The sequence below is a fragment of the Corythoichthys intestinalis genome, chromosome 19 (assembly GCF_030265065.1).
Source record: "Corythoichthys intestinalis isolate RoL2023-P3 chromosome 19, ASM3026506v1, whole genome shotgun sequence".
NCBI lineage: Eukaryota > Metazoa > Chordata > Actinopteri > Syngnathiformes > Syngnathidae > Corythoichthys > Corythoichthys intestinalis.
In genome coordinates, this window is record NC_080413.1 from 34,544,880 (window position 1) to 34,566,524 (window position 21,645).

The 21,645-nt window shown below is 38.9% G+C and overlaps 1 protein-coding gene across 4 annotated transcripts in view; it reads left to right on the forward strand.

Annotated features, from left to right (window-relative positions):
- disp1 (dispatched homolog 1 (Drosophila)) overlaps positions 1-21,645 on the forward strand; it is a 116,462-nt gene that overhangs the window by 67,959 nt on the left and 26,858 nt on the right. Inside the window, exon 1 of one of the 4 annotated variants that reach the window (XM_057822747.1) lies at positions 11,630-11,813. The exons of the other annotated variants lie outside the window; for them this stretch is intronic. The gene's annotated coding sequence lies outside the window, so the exon portion shown is untranslated. Of the gene's footprint in view, positions 1-11,629; positions 11,814-21,645 lie in introns of those variants that run through there. 4 annotated transcript variants of the gene reach the window in all.

A 21,645-nucleotide genomic window follows, 5' to 3' on the forward strand; every position in this document is an offset into this window, starting at 1 on the left:
GTGAAAGTTCAGTGCATGCACCGCCATGGCATAAACAAGTTCTATTGGCCAAGTACCTGGGATGACATTTGTTGGTACCATGACTGGCAGGTACTTTGCCGAATACCAGAACCACAGGGTGTGAACAAGCGCTCTGTACAGATTGAACCATCTTGAGCCATGCCTCTGCAGAAATAAAATTTGTTTATAGATGTGCCTCATTGGTGTTCAGTTATGTTCATTTGTTTCTCTTCAGGTCAATCGTTATTCAGCAATTTACCATCTCATTGTACAGTTCAATGTTTGGCTGATTCAGCAGAATCATCCATGGAGTTAAGTTGTAGAATGCCACAATTATGGCTCATTTTGGTGTTTTGGTAGGTTCTGGTAGTTCCATCTGAAGGGGATAGGACCTCTGGTATATATATTTACATTTAAATTATTTGATTCATTCAACGATCTTTCACAATTTGTCCACTCTGTCATGCTAGGTCAACCCTGTCAGTTTACTGTCCACTCTGTTATTTTTTATATTCTAGGAAAATAATGCATTTTTTTTCACAAGTTAGCAAACTTTTTGTGCGATTTCTGCATGAACAAGTAAGGGCCTTATAGTATCAGCTGAAAATTTGACCACATATCTTTGTTGACAGATTTTATTAAGAAAAGAATTTAGAATTTTTGTTGATTTTCAGGAAAATCAAATAATTTCCCCTAATTTAATTATTATCCAAATACTTTTCCAATTAAACAAAACGTAGGCTGTAGATAAGGACAAAAAAACCTTCCTGAAAATATACATTTTATAATCACTATGCAATTAGAATATATTTATTCTGCTTTGAATTTGTCCATGACAGAGTTGACATAATTTGCTGTTTACGTGTACTTTGTCTGCTTGTAGTTATTATTAAAAAAGTGTGGGAGCTTGACCGACGTGCATTCCTAACAGTACAACAGGTAATTGATACTATAAATGTGAAGTTGAATGGAAAATCTCAGCTTTTTTTTGGGCAAGTTGGAAGTTCTCAAAGGCACCGTATATTGATAATGACCCATGTAATGTCATCAGCAAACAATTGGTCAAAGTGCTAATACAGCTATTCAGGTTTCAAGTGTTTCAGGCCCCGGATTATTTATGTTCTTTGAAAAAATGTTTCTTTAGATATGTATACAGTTAAAAAAACAGTAACTAACTACTTTTCAGTCGTTACAAGATGAAACTATGAGGCATAAAATAGTGCCAAACATTTTCTTTCAAATAGTGAAATGTAAACACTGATAATTAAACTGCAAGAAAATAACAAAGTGCAACATTTCAACATTAAGTTTTTTAACAATCCGTACCAATTGTTGTGACTTTTTGTTCAATCTCCCAGGACTCAGCTACCAAAAAAAAAAAAAAAAACTGGTCTGCACAGTTTACTCTTTAGCGTCTGTCGTTGGCTTTTTGCACAGTCAGGACGAAAGACGCCAAATGCCATTCATTGTTGATGACTTGTATTGTATGTGCGGTCACTCCGAGATAGTTAGAATTGCTCAAGAAAGTCCAGTGGTCCCGTGTCAAACCAACATACTCGACAGACTTCAATCGGTCTTCTTTGGTCTGCTTTTCGTAATCGTATAGCAGCTTGCACAAGCGCCGGCCGAGGCAGCCCGCCGGGTGCAACCGTGACCGCCGAGCCGACCCCGCCGGGACCCTCGCCGCCGCCGCGCCCTGGTTAAAGGGCGGGCGGGAAGAGGGGAACGAGGAAGGCGCACGGCCGCGTCGGCAGCTTGCACAAAACGATGCTCCTGTCCATTGTCCCATCAGGATGCGTTTTATAGGGGAAAACTAGCCCATAACTGTCCAAATAAAATGTCACCTCCCATCACTGCTGCTGTTAGCGTTTGTTTTTGTGCATCAGATTTACCGGCGTACCAGAAACACATGAGTAGGAAGGTTCCGCATGCGGACAAATGGAACTGAAACAATTAATTGCGTTAAAATTTTTAACGCGTTAAAAGCTTTATAATTAATTAATCGAAATTAACGCGTTAAAGTCCCAGCCTTAATTAAAATTAAAAACAATGTTATATTTTTTTTCTCAGCATAATGTCATCTCCAATATATGAACTGTTAATATTTAACGCATTACATGATCATATTAGGCCAAAAAAAAATGCACAAAAATTAACAAATTCTGACTGGGATGAACTACAGAAATTAAACATCACCTTTCCCAAGAGCATGAGTGTGTTCTAATGGACGAAACATTTTCTATAATGTAATTAAAACGGTCATATCTCTGGTTTTCCATGGTCTAATGGTGCCAAATAAAAACTGGGAGAGATGTTGGTGTACGCGCTTTCGAGTAATATTGACGGCAGCACTCAGTGAAATACTTTATTTTTTATGGTGCTTAAATATGCCACATGATTGAACAGCCCGACATGATCACAGGACTTGCGACTGCAAGCTTATGTGTGGTCATGTGACTGTATTGTTGCGACGTCTCATTAGTGAAACAGGTAGAGCCACTGTGGGCATCTTTGGCAAAAATAAAGTAAAATCTAATTTGCAGAATAAATGGGAAAAATGTATAGAAGGACTCTAGTGTAGCCCAAAGTAGTGGCGTAAGGATAGCGTTTCATCCTCACAAATCTACTCTTGTAGTACTCTGAGAAGTAAATTTTTCTCAAATAGTTACTCGTTTTTCTGTGAATTGCAATTGCCTCCTTATTGCCGTGGTACCTCTACTTAAAGTGATCCTCTGATTTAAATACATGTAGGCTCTAATAAACCACAATTGTTCTCTTGTACTAAAATATGTTGTTAGAAACACATAAAATGTTAAATCAATGGCAATATTTTATGATATTTAATCCATATTTTGACCGTTAGTTGGCGCCATGGTTTGCGGGCTCGCAGTGATGACGTAATTGGCATCTTTCCGAATGTGTAGCGTGTTCAACAATTGCTTATTGCTGCCTAAACTCGCGAAGTAAAATGCCACGATGTGCTGCTTTTGGATGCAATTTCCAGTGAAATGGAAAAAAGGGGAGTGAAGTGAGTGGTCAAGGTGGAATTATTATTTTTAGTGAATAAATGTGCATAAGTGGAAGCTTCTCCCCATTTTTGGTCACTGTATGCATGTATCCTACCCACCACGCGTTACAACTGGCGCCCGAACATTTTGCCCGGCTTTTCGGATCAGTCTATTTTGTGGAATCGACGGCCTAATCGCGGCTGCGATGTTGCCATGATCGGTCTAATTCCTGGATCTTCGAGTGAGTAAAAAACGCGGATTTGGATTAGTATTGCTATCTTTTTTGTTGACTATTCTTCGTGGGAGTTTTCCCCAAATCATACTAAATAATTAAAGCACTACGGTACGCTACAGTGAGGACAGTGACTCTGACGTGGACTTTACAACAATGTTGTAGTTGTAGTTCGTCAGGGAATGCGTGTTTGCGTACTGCTGAGCTCCCGAGTGAAGAGTGGTCAAGGTGGAAATATTATTTTTTGTGAATAAATGTGCATAAGTGGAAGCTTCTCCCTTTTCTGGTACTTTTATACACGTATCCTAGCTACCACGCGTTACAATGTACAAGACCTGGATTACACAAGGTGTGCTCTTTGGCCTGTACTTTATGTAAAGCACACGGCAGCTCTGGATTCTAACACTCTACATAATTATATTGGGAAAACGTTTGAATATGCAATATGCTTACCTTGAATATCTGCTAATAAAACCGGAGTTCCCGAATCCCAACTGCATGCACTCTTGCTCCCAACCGGAGTTACCAACAGGACTCTCTCGCATCACCAGTTTTGCCCAACTTTTTTCTTATCAGGTATTTGCTGCACGCATTTTACCCTGAAACTCGTCTTGTGAAGAACCGACAGTGCTGTCCTGCTCTTCACTTTTCAGATCTGGTTCAAATAGGAAGGGTAGAACTGACGACATGTTGTGAAAGCTAACGAGTGAAACGCTGGAATTTCGGCATTCAGGGCCAGTGACGTCACGCACTGCGACATAACAAGAATGGCGACCTATCACTTAAAATAATTTTACAAACTTTATTAAAACAAAAACATTAAGAGGGGTTTTAATATCAAATTATTATAACTCATACTAACATTTGTTTTAAGAATTACTTGTCTTAAAAATAGAGGATCTTTTTAAGAACGTTACTACATATAGAATTTTCTTGTTAAGACACGCCTCAATGAGAAAATATTGGCTCTTGTCACGAAAGAAATTTCAGGATACAAATGGCAAAAATACAGTATGGCTGGTAATCGCTTCCCCCAGAGTTTACCTAACGTGATATACCATACTGGCCCGAATATAAGACGGCCCTGATTATAAGACGAGCCCCTCTTTTTCAAGACACAAGTTTGAAAAAAGACTTTTTGAACACCAAATTATTTTTTTATACAGAAAATAATTACAGTACATCCGAAACAAATGATTATAACAATACTGTATATTTGAGAGAAAAAGCATGTTAATTTGCCTCATTCAAATCTTAATATCTGAACATTTAAATATCTAAACTAAAGTGCAATCACATTCGTAAAAGAATGGCTTCTGGTTTTTGAAATGTAAATAAACCAATCTATTGTGATAAAACAACAAAATTGCAATAAGTGCATTAACCATCAAAGTGAAGTCTAACTGTAACTGTAGTCTTGAAGCAAATCTGAATAAGGAAAAACATTGCAATAAAATAATGCTAACTGGTTAAACTTTATTAGCTGAGATCTGTCATGAGTGACACAGAACATCGCTTCAATGATATCTGGCGCCATCTAGCATCGTGAATAGGGAGAGTGAGATCTGTCATGACAGAACATCGCTTCAATGATATCTGGCGCCATCTAGCGTCGTGAATGGGTATAATGTCTAGACCGCGAATATAAGACGACCCCCTATTTTTCAGTCTTATTTCAATGCAAAAAACACTGTCTTATATTCGGGCCAATACGGTACGTAAAACCTCTCTGCCATTGGCTATTGCCTAACAATCCTGGAATCCAGTTGGCAAAGAAGGACCTCTACTGTATGTTTATGTGTGTATCCCAGCGTCCTCTTCATTTGCCCCTCATGTTTGACAGCTTTGCATGGTTGTATTAACTTTTATTTTTTTTTTCTTGTTTTTTTTTACATTATTCTAAATTTCTGATTTATGAAGAAACCGTCCTTCATATGTCGTAAGGTCTAGCGTCGTTTCTACAAGTGCCATAGCAGCAGTGTTTACTTGGCATGTTCTATTTTAAAAGATTACCGGAAGAAAACAATCAGTACTAGCATGGGTTGTATGCGAGCGCGCTTCTATGTTGACCACCTTCCGGTTTACGATGGTGACGTCACGCAGCCTTGCGGTCTAAACATAGCATTCGAGCGGCATGCTATTTTGTGGGGCTTGGAAGGAATGAGGGCATTTACATGGAAAACATGTCTCTACTTGGAGAATTTTCAAATTAGGAAACTACTTCAGTAAGTACAGGTACTGCTGTATTTGTAATTGTAATGTTCAAGCAGGAAAGAAAAGTTAACATTTTGAATGGGATCTGTGGCCTAAATGAGGCGGACAGATCTGTATTAAATTACAGTATGACAAAAGAGAAATATTAGTTCTAGGGGTGTAACGGTACACAAAAATATCGGTTCGGTACGTACCTGTTTTGAGGTCACGGTTCGGTTCATTTTCGGTACAGTAATACCCCTTTCCCACTGAAACTAGTGGGTCAACGCGCGTTTTTCCAAGCCGATGCATCCCACTAGCAATTGGCATTTGGCACCTTTCCCATTGACGAAAAAAGCCGTGTCTTTTTTTTTTTTGTTTGTTTTCACCCGTCTAACCCCCACCCCTGCTCAGCCGTGTGTAAGGTGCGTGATGTCACCACGCTAAGATGCGCTTCGACAAGTGCGACCGAATTCATTCAGTTCAAGGAAGTTAACAATGCAAAGCAACATGGAAGCCTCCTTTCCGTTTGTGTTCTCTATTTTCATGCGTTTTACTGCCCGCAAAATGGTCGAAATGCAGCAAAGGATCCACACTGTGCTTGTGCTGAAATTGAAAGGAGTCGTGTACGTCACAGGAGGAGGAGAAGAGCCTTTGTTTCATCTGTTATGGCTATTGCTAACGCTGCTACACCGACTGTTCACCGTATGTGGATCCGGGCTAGAGCACATGTTTTTTTTTTTTTTTTTTAATGACACATCACGTACTAGCCTACGTCACCACGTAGATTAGGGTGTTGACTGTTGACCCGGGGTTTTGCTTTCACACTGCATGGCGATCAGAGCCGAGGTGATTTTAACGCGGGTCGCTTGGCGGGTTGATTGACACGGGTCGAGGCGGGTCGCTGCACCTTTCCCACTGCCACCAAAAGCCGATTGTTAGTGGGTTGACACGGGTTTTTTGGCCAGTGGGAAAGGGGTATAAGAAACAAAATGCAAAATATAAATGTGCTGGTTTTTTATTATACACTTTTGTGCTTTTAACAATTGGAACATTAGCCTATACAAAGCTAGAATTTGGCTAAAAAAGTAGCGGGTATTTATTTAAAGATAATCCAACAATTTGGCTTTCAGACCCCGCGTATTGGTCAGCTTTCTTTCTGAAAGAAAGAAGAAAAAACAAGTCCTGTGCTAAAGAGAAAAGCAATCCCAATGGCAAGATTTTAACATGTATTTTACAAATGAAATGCCTCAATGAAACATTTTTTTTTCTTATGAACGGTTTTCAAAAGCTTCATTGGTGGATTTTCTCAAGTTAAAGCGCCACACAGAAATTAATAAATTTAATTGTGTAAGCAGGATGTGTGTATTCTTCTTCTTATTTAATTACAGGTGTTTTACCTCATTTCAATTTATTTTATTTAAATGGGCTATTATTTATTTTATTATGTGTTTATATTTTACAAACGTGATGTAGTATTCATTTATATTGTATATTTTATGTTGTATAACTTAAGTTCCTTGTGAATATTAGTTCCTACTTATTTTGTTGTGGTAGGAGGGTTTTGTATTGAACAGGGGGCCGTGTTGGTTATTATTATAGCAGAGAAGACAGCAGTAAATCAACAAAGACAAGTCAACTGTGCCCCGATCTACCACTCAAGAGATCTGATGAACTCAAAAAGTAGGTTACGATTGCATATTAGTTTGAAAATCGACTGGATCCACCGTATTTTTAAACGAGTGACTTCCGGCCCGATCCTAGCTACCGGTAGTAGTATTGACGCAGGACGGCCGCGTCTCGTGTCAAATAATAAACTCTGCCGTTCTTTTCGCGTGCGTCGTGTTGAGCCGCTTCTGGGACGCATCTAACACGCGGCCGCACTGCGAATAGTGTGCATTGGCTGATTGACTCTAACGCCCGCGTTTCACTGCGTTCTCGCGGCGGCCACGTTGTCGTGCCGTTGACGTTTCTGTGTTATACTGTCCTACTGTGTTGGTCTTCATTATAGTAGAGAAGACGGAGTAAATATAATCTACACAAAGAAACTGTAACCCGATCGACTCACAGCCTCGAAAAGTAAGGGTTACATTACGTCAGAAACTCGTTCGGTACGCGTCCGTTCCAAACCGAGCACCACGAACCGAAACGGTTCAATACTATTACATGTACCGTTACACCCTTAATTAGTTCTAATCCAAACATAATTCCTATTTCACATTGCCTTCCTTTTCTATTGCCGCTTCTATGTTATAACAATGCACTACAATCGAAAGTTTTAAGTAATTTAAATTAATCAGAGTTTATCTTTTGTTTTCTTGTACTCTCTTTCTTATATCTGTGCTTTCTGCTGCACTAGTCAAATTGATGAGTTGTTTTCACTCATCTCAAGGGCCTTTGGGTTTTCCCGTTGGGCCTCTGTCATTCCAAGCACAGTATGGCCGTTGATGTGGTTTAAAGTTTTAAGATCCATGCAGTCAAAATCGCCCCTACACACCCACTCCCTGCGCATTGGCATTATACATGCTAAGGCAAAAGGTAAGGATGTCATTATGCATCAGTGCATTTGCTATCATTATTATTATAACAGATAATCACAAAGCACTAAATGACTCTGGTTTTGACTGGCCTGGACGCCAGATGCGTTGGAGTGCTTCACGACTGCAGATGATTACTGTTTGCTATATGAACTGTGCCTTAATCTTGGCAGACAGCTGGAATTAAAGCCAGGTATGGCCCTCTGCTTTCCCAGCATTCTCAGTGATAAAACCTCCCCCCTGCTGAGAAAGCATTTTTGCAAACACAATTTATTAACATGGTCCATGAGGCTTTATTTAGAAAAGTGCTCAGTTTGGAGAGGTGAAATGCGCTCATTATTTTTTATTCATCTTGTACAGTGTGCATGTGCAATGGAGTCTTTCACCACATGAGATTTTTTTTGTACATTGCACTCATAAACATTCAGTATTTGTAAAATAGAATAGATTAGCCATTTATTGTCATTGCACATAATTTCAGATCCACGGAATCTAGACATGATAATTGGGCTAATTAATATTGCAATTAGGGGTGTGACAAAATATCGAAATGGTGATATATCGTGATACTTTGTATCCCAAAAGGTTATTGATATGAACCTGTCAAGACTGGAGATATCGTTTTAAAAAGGTGTCAATTTAAAAAAACAAAAAAAAAAAAAAACATCAAGTTGCTCCCAAAATCTTCCACCATAATAGTGTCTCAGTTAACTCTAAGGCTGCCATTGACTGTGCTCGACGCCCAATCCATTTAGACTGGGAACGTTCGTTCATTCAAAACCAGAGCATTCACAGTCATTTGGTCTGATTTTTGGGGCATTTACAGAACACTTGCTGTTCATTTTAGCGCATTTACAGGTCGTTTCCTGTTGAGTTTGAGTCACTGCTTATTAATTTGGGTGATTCCCAGGTCACGTCCTGTTCTGTAACTCAAAATAAACAGGAAGTGACCCATAAAATACCCCCAAATCAACAGGAAGTAACTGAAAAATCAAGAGGTACATGATCTTAAATGGCCCAAAATTACCATATTGGCTGCCATTGGCTGCCACTGGCGGCCATAGACGTTCAATCCGTTTGAAGTGGGAGAGATGGCAGCGAATGAAGAAATTCGTTCATTCGCTGCAACCCTCCCAGTTCAAACGGATTGGACGTGTACTAGTGATAAACTCATTCCAATTCACAGCAGAAGCTTGTTTTTCTGTTTATTAGTTGTTTTTAGAATATCCTAGAACGATTTCCTGACCAATGTTTCAATAATCGCCATATTGTTAGATCGTTATCGTGATCTTTGTATCGCAAATTGTATCATATCATGAGGTACCAAGAGGTTCCCTCTCCTAATCGCAATGAATAGATATTATCTTCCAAAAATCAGTTCACTTCAAGAGCTGAAGCCTTTCCCATTGTTGTGATTTTTGTGCTCATTTTCATGCATCGATTAGCTGTTAGAGTTCCTCAATTTTAAGCCAATGCACCCATTTTACAGTAGACGAATCTCCAAACCACCAAACAAAAATTACACTCAAAGTATGAAGGTGATGAAGATAATTATTCACAAATTGACAAAGTGTAAAACATCGGGCAATTTCAATGAGCAAAAAATCATAACTTAATCTGTTGTCTGATTTGCCACTGGTGTCTTGTACCCAGAGGTGGGTAGTAACTAGGGCTGCAGCTATCGATTATTTTAGTTGTCGATTAATCGATGAAGTAGTTAGTTCGAATAATCGAGTAATCGGATAAGGAACATAAAAAATTAAAATACCTAAGCTGAGCCTCAAACAGTAAAAAAAAATATATATATATATAAATGAGGATCTATGTACAACAAAAGAACAATTGGCTAAAGTCCGCTAGCTTAACTGCTATAATATGCTAACGTGTTTTTTTTTTTTTTTTTTTTTAACAATGCTCTTAACTAATTCACTCCCAGCCATTTTCACCGGTCCAACCCCCTTCGCTCCCTGCCGTTTTACTGGATTTTGACTGATTTTGCAAGTTCCACAGAAAATTCTGTTCTATTCTATATAAACACGGAACCCACCAAAGGAAAGATTAGACTCTCTTCTTTCAGCAGGAAAAAAAGTAAGTTCCTATCTTTTTCCATTCTTTAGAAACCAGCATTAGAAAATAGCTTAGTTTGAGCAATTTACCAAATTCTGATTCTGACTGAAATTGAGCTTTTTGTGAAAGCATACATTTCAAACATAACTTTGATTAAAATCGATTAACTGGAGTAATCGATTAGAAAAAAAAATTCAAATTAAATTTTGCTGCTTTGAGTATTCATTTAGTTAAAGTGACGTTGTAATGGTTTGTTTTGAAAGTTGAAAGTGAATTTATTTTTATTGATTTGGGTGGATACACTGCCCTCTAGTCTGCTTCATTTCACGTGGCTGAATCCAGCTTCTCCCTGTTAAGACCAACATAAGCTAAGTTTTTGTTTGAGTTAATGTGTTTTTTTTAATGCATTCGAAATTTAGTTTAGAGGTAATTTTGGCCTTTTTTTTTTTTTTTTTGTGGGAATACGTGTCTGGACCATTTTTTTAAAACTCATTTGCTCCCAAAAACGTATAAATACGTTGTATTTTTAATTGTTTCAGTGTCCCAAAGACGTATTTATACGTCTTTTACGGGTTTTTTTTCAAGAGACATCTCTGGCTTTTGATTCAATTTAGCTCCAAAGCACAAAGCTGAAAATCCATTTTAAAGCAATAACACTGATTCACCGGCAACGAACGGCCGGGCCACACGGACGGGGCACTGGCGGAAGACGACTGAATGGCGTCCAGGATGCCAGGCGGCGGATGACCGAGCAGAACAACCTAAAGGACACCCGGGATGCCAGTTGCTGGACGACCGAGCAGAATCTGTGAGTCCGTGCTGCTCGCCGAGCAGAGACAGGCGGCGATGAGGGAAAAGTTTAACCCGGCTGTCGCGGCCACAACAGCGTCATCTCTCAGTTAGTTTTGTGTAAATAAATTGTTACTTTGCAATCAAAAGCTCTATTTGTCTTGTTGTTTCTTTTGTAAAAGGAAAACATTCTGATGGGACGAAACTAAAGCAAAAAATAGCTGTGGTAATGTCAAAGTTATGTTTGAAATGCATGCTTTCACAAAAAGCTCAATTTCTCCGTCTTTTTATCAGAAATTGGAAAACTGCTCAAACTAAGCTATTTTCTAATGCTGATTTCTAAAGGATGGAAAAAGATATGAACTTTTGTTCCACTGAAAGAAGAGTCTAATCTTTCTTTCGGTGGATTCCATGTTTGTATAGCAATAGAACAGAAATTTCTGTGGGCCTTGCAAAATCAGTCAAAATCCAGTAAAACGGCTGGGAGTGAAGGGCCTTGCTCCGGTGAAAATGGCTGGGAGTGAATGAGTTAATAGAATTATCGGCTTGACATTATCGGTTATTGGTATCGGTGGAAAAATATATTATCGTGCATCGCTATATTTGTAATAATTTATTGTCTGACCAATTTAAAAATATATAATTTATTTCGGCTCCCCTGATGAAAGGGGGCGGAGGGGCATCGCTTGAGTGGCAGTGAGCGGGTTAAGGCCGAGACTGCGGCTGTCCTATCAGTGAGTTGCGGTTTCGGCAGTCCCAGCCCACCGCCTCCTACCAGTCTGCCTCACTGGCTCACTCCCTCTCGACAGAACGGTGGTGTGGACACACTACCGTTGCTAGTCTGACATGCTTCTGTCTTTCCGGGCTGTTTGGTGTTTACTTTAGTCTGCGGATATTTGCGCTGCACGCGAGGACTTTTTGGTGTCGCCAATTAGGCGCCGTGTGTTGAAAGGACTACTAAGCATTGGGTGAATCCCACCGCAGACGGTAAGTTATGAAGCAGAAGTGGCGTGTTTCATTTGCCTGCTTGGTTTTCGCTTCTTGTTGGACAATCTCAAAACGGTTTATTAATGTGCTCAGAAGACATGGTGATGTTGGTGATGTGCCTTCGTCATGTTGTAGTGTGCGCATGTGTTTTGTGACAGCGGTATGGCTACTCTTGTAGTAGAAAGTATTGTTTAATCCTGAACAAAAAGTACATACAGTATATTGCCTGCCATTGCTGTTTATTGTTTGGGATTCGGGAACGCAAAAATAAACCTGACTTGAAGTACTTTCAGTAAAATAGTTTTAGATTATTTTCATTCTTCATGTTCATGTCAGTCTGTGGCTATTCATTTAAAATAGTGTTAAATCCGCCCTCACTAGCTATAAATTATTGTAACCACGACTCCGAGTCTACACACCCACTCTATGTACTGTAGCTGTTTTTGTATTGATTTACTTCAAAACACACTCATTTTCCGAGTGGGTTGGCGTGGCTGTGTATTGGCAGGATACCAGTTTGAATGTTTGTGGCAGTACTATCCTCTGCACTATTTCTGTTTGCGTGTAGGTGTAAAGAACGATCCCTACTATTAACTAAAAGTCTCTTTAATTCAATCCATCTGAAATATTTTGTCTGTTTTGAAGCAAAATAAATATTCCCATGTTTTGTTTGCTTCATCCTTTGATCGGACAAGCCAAAAATTGCAACAACTACCATATAGGAGTCAGTGCTGTTGCTCTGATTGGTATGTTAAAAAGCCCAGCTGTAAAAAGCGCCCCTTGAGGGTGGATTGTGAGGTCAAATATGTCCATATCCCTCTTGACGACTAGAAACATGCCAAGGAGTATGAAAAGCTGTACGAATCAAATAATGAGTTATGTATGTCAAACAGTCAACTGTGGGTATCAACTATCTCCTGACTGAAGCCTGGTAATGACTGTATATTATCCTAAATTAAAGGGATGGCAAGTGTTTGAAATTGTGTCCTGCAGCTCACTGTTGCGGAAGGTACTGTATCTTCCTCACCTCACATGAAATATTGTCGTAAAACATTCAGTGGTACCTCGACAGACGACGCATCGACATTAGGGTTGCAACTATCGATTCTTTTAGTAGTTGATTAATTGATGAACTCTAGTTCAAATAATGCAGGGAAAATGTCGCTCACCATACACTGAATCAACCTTTTTTAATCAGCAGCAATTCATAAATTTGTCGACAAATATCCGTGGTCCCAAGCGTAACGAGTTCTTCAGTTGTGAAAGGTTCCTCAGCTTTAGCAATATGGTTCGCCATGATGTATGATGCTCTCAGTGCATTCGCTTTTGTTGCCTCGTTTGCTAGTTTTTAAGCCACATATCATGCAGAATGGACTTGGTTTTCGGCTCCGCTTCTGGCTTAGCAGGTGGCCTTTTCCCCGTAAAAACGCTGTGTAAAGACGTCGCTGGACGCAGCACACAGCCAACAGCAGCTTAAGTTACATTTTACATTGACTGGTGCTGGGACGCTATAGACCCCACTCACATGACGTCACAACCACGCCTCCGCGCCATATTGTTCGTCAGCTCGTCGTTTTTACGAATTAACCCTACGTAAATTCCTCCTATTATGGCGAGTTTTTCTGCTTGTTAACATTAATAATCAAAATGGTGAAGGCGTGTGCGGCAGTTGGTTGCAGTAACAGAGAAGATATACGGAGAGACTTGAGACTTTTTCGGCACAACACCGGTAGCAAATGCGTGTTTGGGGAGCACTGGAATAAGGAACATAAAAAATTAAAATACCTGAGCTGAGCTTCAAACGGTATAAAAAAATAAATAAATGTGGATCTAAGTACGGCAAAAGAACAATTGGCTAGCATGCATAGCAAACGTCCGCTAGCTTGAATGCTATAGAATGCTAACATTTTTTAATATATTTTATTTATTTATTTATTTTTTAATAACAATGCCCTTAACAAATGGTTCAAACACATATTTCCACAAAAAATAAATATACCTAACAGCTAGATTCAGCCATGTGAAATGAGTTATTTCATATTGACTGTTGCCAATAGAGGGCAGTGTATCCACCCAAATCAATAAAACTAAATGCAAACACTTTCAAAATAAACCATTACTATGTCACTTTAATTAAACGAATACTCGAAGCAGCAAAATTTGATCTGAATCTTTTTTTCTAATCGAATTACTCGAATAATCGAGTTAATCGAGTAATCATTGCAGCACTAATCGATATACGACATACATCTGGCGTAAAATTTGACTCGTTATTAGACATGTGCCAATTGCCGGTTTCAAGGTATACTGTGGTATGAAAACGTCAAGGTCTCAAAACCGCAAAATTTTTCCGTCATACTGTCCTTATGGTATTGGCTATTTTTTATGTCCCAAAAATGCATAGAGAAATCCCTCGCTCGCAGCTGCAAGGCTCAACCGGGTCAGTGTCATGTCATAATTATGATTGTTAAATGACAGTCTTATGGCGCCACTGTCAAATTAATTGTTACCAAATACAATAACTATCAATTAATGAAACAGCCGGAACAGTAAATGAAGAAATAATTACCACAGAACATTGATTTAGATTGTTATTTACATCTGTAGCGCTGCAATGCATGCTAGGAGGTAGAGCTGGACGGTACACCGAAAATTTACCGTCACCGAAATTCTTCACGATGACCGACGTAATTTTGACCACGTTGGTAAATTCGGTAATTTAATAAAACAAGAAAATATAGTCTTTTCATCCCACCTTGACTCTGTGTTGTTCGGCTATGTTCATTCCCCTTTACGAAAGCAGTCAGTGTGCTTACGTATGAAGTCACGTGGTTATCAGGAACTCAAACAGAAGCCCGGTAGGCTAACACTAGCGGCTAATGCTACAAGCAAACGTGATGGAGTCGGGCTTAAGTGAGCTTCACCAAATTTTCACCCGACATTAAGTAGACTCTTGGCGGCCTCCAGACGGGCTTTCACCCGCTTTCCTCCCTGGTTCTCAAGATTTTAGGAGCCTGTGTTTTCAGTGCTTTCTACTGGTAGCCAGGCCACATGCTAACGCTAGCGGCTAACAGCGGATACATATGAACGTGATGGAGTCGGATAGTGGCTCTAACCTTGTCGAAATGGCTGAACTCAATGAGTGAATTGTGCGCGGAATGCATCTAGCAATTAGAATGTCGCGTTATTTTGTATTTCTGTATGTGTGATTTCGTTGATATTTTATATGATGGTAAAGCATTCATCATAAATTATAATCCAAACGTCACTTTAATGACCACAGCGAATTTTCTGTATGGTCTCCCTTTATTCTGCCATTCTGTTATTTTGTCTCATTACTACCATCATAAAATCTTAAATTTTTCATTGGCATAAGAACAATATAGCTTTAATGTGTGTGGGGGGGTGGTCATGTGTGTGCGTGCATGTACGTATTAAAAAATGCTCTGGAAAAAAAAACTTAACCTTGAAGTAAACACTTGTGTTGAGTAATTATGTCACAGCAGCCATTATCAATAAGTTGTTTGAAGTGTACTGTTCAAGCTGTTAGTCATTTGTGTTACAATGACATGTTTGCACAGTAGTTGTATTGATTTTTATAATATACATTGTTGAAGTCATACAAGCTGTTATAAATGTTCATACAGTACTTGAATTCTTATTGATTACAAGAATTTTGTATGTACTTAATGTTTAGGCTGTATGTACAATTGTTAAATTGAAAGCTGGTAAATAAATCAACGAGAAACAGTTAATTTGTATTTCATGCATTAATTCAGATTTTCAAATTATATAACAGTCCACTCGGGCGAACTTATTGTCATTTATCGTTATCGAGGTAAACCTGCTCAATTTACTGTGATACGTACATAAGGCCATATTGCCCAGCCCTACTAGGAGGCATGTTAGACAACAACAGTGATGACAGCAGGTGGCAGCAAAGGAGCAGGGATGGCAAAATCAAACTACTTGAAGCAATAAAGTAGGGCTGCAGCTATCGAATATTTTAGTAATCGAGTAATCGACTGAAAATTCTATCGATTAATCGTGTAATCGGATAAAACAAATATATTTTTAGGTGAAGAGCAATTAGAAATATACATGAGAAAACAAGACATTTCATCTAATCTTGAACCATTTTCAGTCAATCAATGTCTTTAATTTCGATGTCTATTGTTGAAAACAGCCAACAATTGCATCTCAGATGTAACTAGAATAAAAAAAGACTAAGTCACTGCTTTCACTCAAAAAACCTTTAGATCTTATTTAAAAAAAAAATATATATATATATATATATATGCTGTTACGCTTGATAACACACATCACTTAAAAGTTCGAATTTTTTCCCACGTGTTTCAATTGAATTTGTATTTGTGTCAAGCCATTTTTAAGTTCTAGTTAAGTTTTAAGTCAGTCTAAACTGTAAGTCCTGATAGGATTTTGAGTTTTTGCAGTGTTCAAAATAAATGTATGATACAGGCTGTATTGGAGCACATTAGGGACCAGTGCTACTTGGTGTTTTATCCAGCAATGACTACTGAGCTAAAATTGATAGTTAGCATTATTGAGTTTTTATTTGACACCCTCATCACTCCACAACGCTATGTTATGTTAAAGCCTGTATGTAAGACACGTTAGCCACGCATCGAAAGTGGTCTTAATTAATAGAAACCTAGCCCGCCGCAGGGCTAACGTTACGTGAGCTAGTAGTGACAGTAACGTTAATCTTATATATTAGCGCTTAGCGCTCTTTATTAGCGCTTAGCGCCCTACTGCTTTAAGATGGCGGCTGTTTGGTAACGCTGCCCAGACGCGGCCTAGTCTGTCATTTCGCATCTAGTTCAACATACATGTGATCTCTATGAGACTCATCAGACGCTACCTGCAACTAACGTAGCATGTGCGGGCTAGTATTTAGCAACGTCGGCGTCGTTTGTAGAGGCTGTCGGCTGCAGTAAGTTTTTTTTTTTTTTGCTTCTTCCTCTACGCACCAGCGCGTTGTCCCGCATTAAAAGTAGTCCGAGCAAAACGTGATGCTTAGAGCTGTCAAAATAAACGATTACTCGAGGTGAACAAAATTACTCTGATCAGTTTTTAAACTTGAGTTACTCGAGTTGCTCGAGTATTCGTTTCAGCTCTACAATAAAGCTTTGCAGCCAATTGGTTCAAAGCTTCATAGTCATTCATTCATTTGGTCTTATAACAGTCATATGATGCCGCTGTCAAATAGTGTTACCGGTTAATATCAATCATTCATTCATTCATTCATTCATTTTCCATGCCACTTTTCCTCACAGGGTTGAAGCCTATCCCAGCTAACTATGGGCAGGAGTTAGGGTACACCCTGAATTGGTTGCCAGCCACTCGCAGGGCACAATGAGACATACCTGTACAACCATTCACTCACACACTCATACCTATGGACAATTTAGAGTTTTCAATCAGCCTACCACGCATGTTTTTGGGATGTGGGAGGAAACCAGAGTCCCTGGAGAAAACCCACGCAGGCACGGTTAATATCTTTTGGTGTAAATATCCCATAATACAGGACAGCTGCGGCTTATAGTCCAGTGCGGCTTATCTATGAACAAATGCAGTTTTCGTTCCAAATTTGGTGGGTGGCGGCTTATACTTGGGTGCTCCTTATAGTGCGAAAATTACGGTGTGTGGGCAATCATTCTAATGTTTTAATAAATGTTGGACCAATTCAACCTTCTGCGTAATATGTTTATTTTTGGGGGGTGAAAAATTGGTGGGATTTTGTTTTTACCACTAATTAGGCCAAAAATAACTGGGCCAGCCCTCTCGAGATATAATTGCCATGAACGTGGCCTGCGAAACAAAATGAATTTGACACCCCTGTTGTAAAGGTTCCCCATCATTATCTGCTTTATGCTAAACCACTTTAGGGAATGGCTCCAGTCAGCCAAACGGCCAGTTTTTCCTTACAACAACAGAAAAATAACTGTCATTTTGACTCCTATAAAATTAGATTGTAACGAAGGGTTTGCAAGTACAGTATTTCTAATTCCAAGCATCGATAGATACAGGCCCATGCTGCATAGCTGCCAAGTTGTAAGAAGATCAGTTCATGAATGACTGAGGAGTTGGACTTCAAATTTAGTGTCCACAAGAACAAAAACAACTTGAGTGGTGACTTAAAAGGCCTTCACCCTGTAAAACAAGCATGAGTGTGCCCCAGCACATTAAACAGCTGAAGGCAATGTGCACATGCCCTAGACTAGGTAACATGCAGGCTCAATAAATCCGGAATAATAATCGCGAGCCATGCATCGAAACCCTGCTTTAGGTGAAATGTTATTTATTGTGATAAATTTGTACATATCGTCTTAAATCAATAAGATCTTCTTGAATCAAATCAAAACTCAATTGTGGCAGAGTTCGTAGTACCAACAAAGCATGTTTTCTTAACAATCAGTACACAATTCTTTAAATCTGAAGCATATCTCACTTGACCTGCGTCTAAGCCTGTTTTAAAGTCAGGCGCTTGACAGCTCTGGAATCCGTACAAATGACTTAATATGGTTTTCGTTCAGCTCTTCAGCCTAAGGCGCAGGAGTTGGAAATTCTCCGCTTCTTTAACCTGACCTGATCGACCGTCACACTCGTGTTTCACCTCACACTCAATCACTGTTGAGGTACCATGGATTGCAGTTGTTATATATACACCACAGTTAGTTTGTTTGGAGTCTGACATGAAAGGGAACGTAACGTGCTGTATCACGCTGTGATCAAATACTATTATATTCATTTGTTTAATGCCCCACATGGTTGCTATTCACCCATAAAATCTGAGCTAGTGCCAACAAAACTTTTCATCCACTCTAACACGTGTAATCAGTTACTGACTTGTAAAATTATCACATTTTATGCCACATTTTTCAGTCATTTGGAATTATTTCGGGGTTGCAACATCTGACAATAAAAACAAATAGGTCACTGCAAAGTATGCGTGAAGGTGACCTTGCATACACCATTTTTATAACCTCTACCATTCTATCAAATAATTTGGAGGGATCACACTTTAAAAAAGCACACAATCAAAAGTCATAGTGTAGACAGGTTTTTATTACTTAATGTTGTTAATAACTACATTGATCTACATTCTCTGCTGATTTTTGTTAATTTTGTAAGGAAGGACTACCTTTTTTTCAATAATGCTCAGTTTTGTTGTCGCATCTTTTTCCCAAAGGGAATTATTGAACATCTGACATGTTTAATTAAAATATATTAAAAGCCATTTCACACTAGCAGCAGCCTGGTGTGAAAATGTGCACGTAACCCATTCATTGTGTGTGTGGGAGTGGACTTCTTGCCAGAAATGAGCGGTGGCAGCCGTTTTGGACAGAGCGGCAAGTCTTGTGTGAATTTTCAGAGGGACAGGGCCCAAAACAGAAACTTGTTCTTTTGTTACAGCATTGCTGCGCATACATCAACAGCTTATCCAATAGCAGAGGGGCAGGCGTACTGATGTCTCTGCTATGGGTCGGCGGATACACACAAGTCAAGGTCGATGAAACCTTGATAAATGTGCTATTTTAAAGTTTCGCAAGCTCGGTAACACTCGAAAAATGGCTCTCACACATCTCCTTGCTAAGCTTAATGATATCTTGATGCTTGTTTTTTTTTAGCTAGTTCATGAATAACAAAAAATAAATAAATTCACCTTCTCACAGAAATTACTAAAAGTCTTTATAGTCTTTATTAACGGATAAAAATAAATGCATTGGCGCTTGGGACTATATGCTTGCTGGAGTCCACCCACTTTTTACTTCCTGATCGTGTCTACGTCAGCCTACGTGGCGCCTTCGGTTTTGTGCTTGCTGTGGGCCGTTTTTTATACTGGGCTGCCGCTAGTGTGAAACAGCCTTAAATGTTTTAAAGTTTTGAATACTGTTGTTTTCTTTCTATTGAAGGGGGAAAAATAGATGAAAATCAGAAATTGGATTATTCAAGTGTTTCTCAGGTGTTTTTACATCGAAGCCCTTACACCTAGCTCTACTGTGATTGGTGTATATGTGTTTCAAAATAAATCCAAATGAAGAAGGATCTGAAAATAGCAGGCAGTAGCAACAGTTTTTCTTTCAACATGTGTTAGTGGCTTTGAAGTGGGCTTTGCAAGGCAATAAGCCCAATGCCGTGCTGTAGAGTTTCAACCTTTTGAGCAAGTGGAAGCCACAGCTCATTCCTTTTTTGTGTGTTGTCATGCAGTGCCAACTTAAAAAAAAAAAAGAAGTTTGCTCTTGTACAACTTGCCAAGATTTATTTATACGGGCTTTACATCCAGAAGTGACATGCCCTGTTTAAAGCAACGCAGTTTTAATTTGGGTTGAATAGTCTGAAATTTTCCACGCCAACCATCAGTTCAAGAATAGCCATAAAATAAAGTGGATGGAGGATGTTCTGTTGCAAATACTGAATACAGAAATTATTTTGTGCTATATGAAAACTATGGGACAAGAATAAGCCATCTTCGTGGAATTCTCAATCAAACATACAATGGGCGCTTCAAACTCCTCCAGTATCCTTTGTATATTGACAAAAAAACAGACGTAACCTATTGTACTGGCAACATTACTCTTAATGTTCTTCTTAATAGTTTTGAGCTGTAGCTAGTGAATATTTCCATTATTGAGTATCCTGCTGAAAATTCTAGGAAAGAGCATAAATGTTTTACTTTTGAAAATGAGATGATTTCAGATACTGAACTACCGTAATTTCCCGAATATAAAGCGGACCCTTGTATAACGTGCACCCCAAATTTACTTGTAAAATCTAGGGGAAATTATTGTACCCGTGTATAACGCGCACCCTAATTTTAGCACCAATAAATAGAAGAATACAAGAAAACAGAGCTCGTGTACAGATACAGAAATGTCATTTTACTGACTGGTGAAACACAGCACAAGCATAGCACATTGGTAGTTCAAAACATTACCGTAAACTGACAATATTTACGGTAATAATATGATCTGATCTTGAATTTAACCAGAATCCAGGAGAAAACAAAACAGATGTGACTTTTCTTTTAAAGGCTGCTGTATAACTTGCTCGTTTCATCATGATGAATAAATATTTCCTCCATGGATTGATACGGTAAAATGAAAGTGAGAACCTAAGTCGGAAATCCGAGAGAGCTCATCGCTGTCGACACGACAGTAACCATAGGAACTATTGTTATGTGGGTTTGAGTTTCCCGAGGGACAGATATAGTTGTCGGACACAGGAAGTCTGTGTTGTGTTACGTTTGTTATGGTCCGAGTTGCGGAGCTGCAATAAACGTTGATTCAAATGAGTTGAGAAACTAAATTCTGTGCTTTATGAAGAGTGAAAAAAGCAGAATTTAACACAGACGAAATCATTCGGCCGATCAGAGTGAAGCATTAACGAAACAAAATGGTGACTTCACGTACTGTAATGGTCGGCAACAGATCGCCGCATTTGTTTCTTCAACACAAATGGCCGTGTCAATAAAAAAAAAAAAAAAAGATTTATATATATATATATATGTGTGTGTGTATATATATATATATATATATATGTATGTATGTATATATACTAGGGCTGTCAAAATTATCGCGTTAACGAGCCGTAATTAATTTTTTAAATGAATCCCCTTAAAATATTTGATGCAATTAACGCACAAATGCCCCGCTCAAACAGATTACAATGTCAGCACAGTGAAAGGTGTACTTGTTGTGTTTTTCGGAGTTTAGCCGCCCTCTGCTGGCGCTTGGGTGCAACTAATTTTATAGGCTTCAGCACCCATGAGCATTGTGCAAGTTATTATTGACATCAACAATGGCGGGCT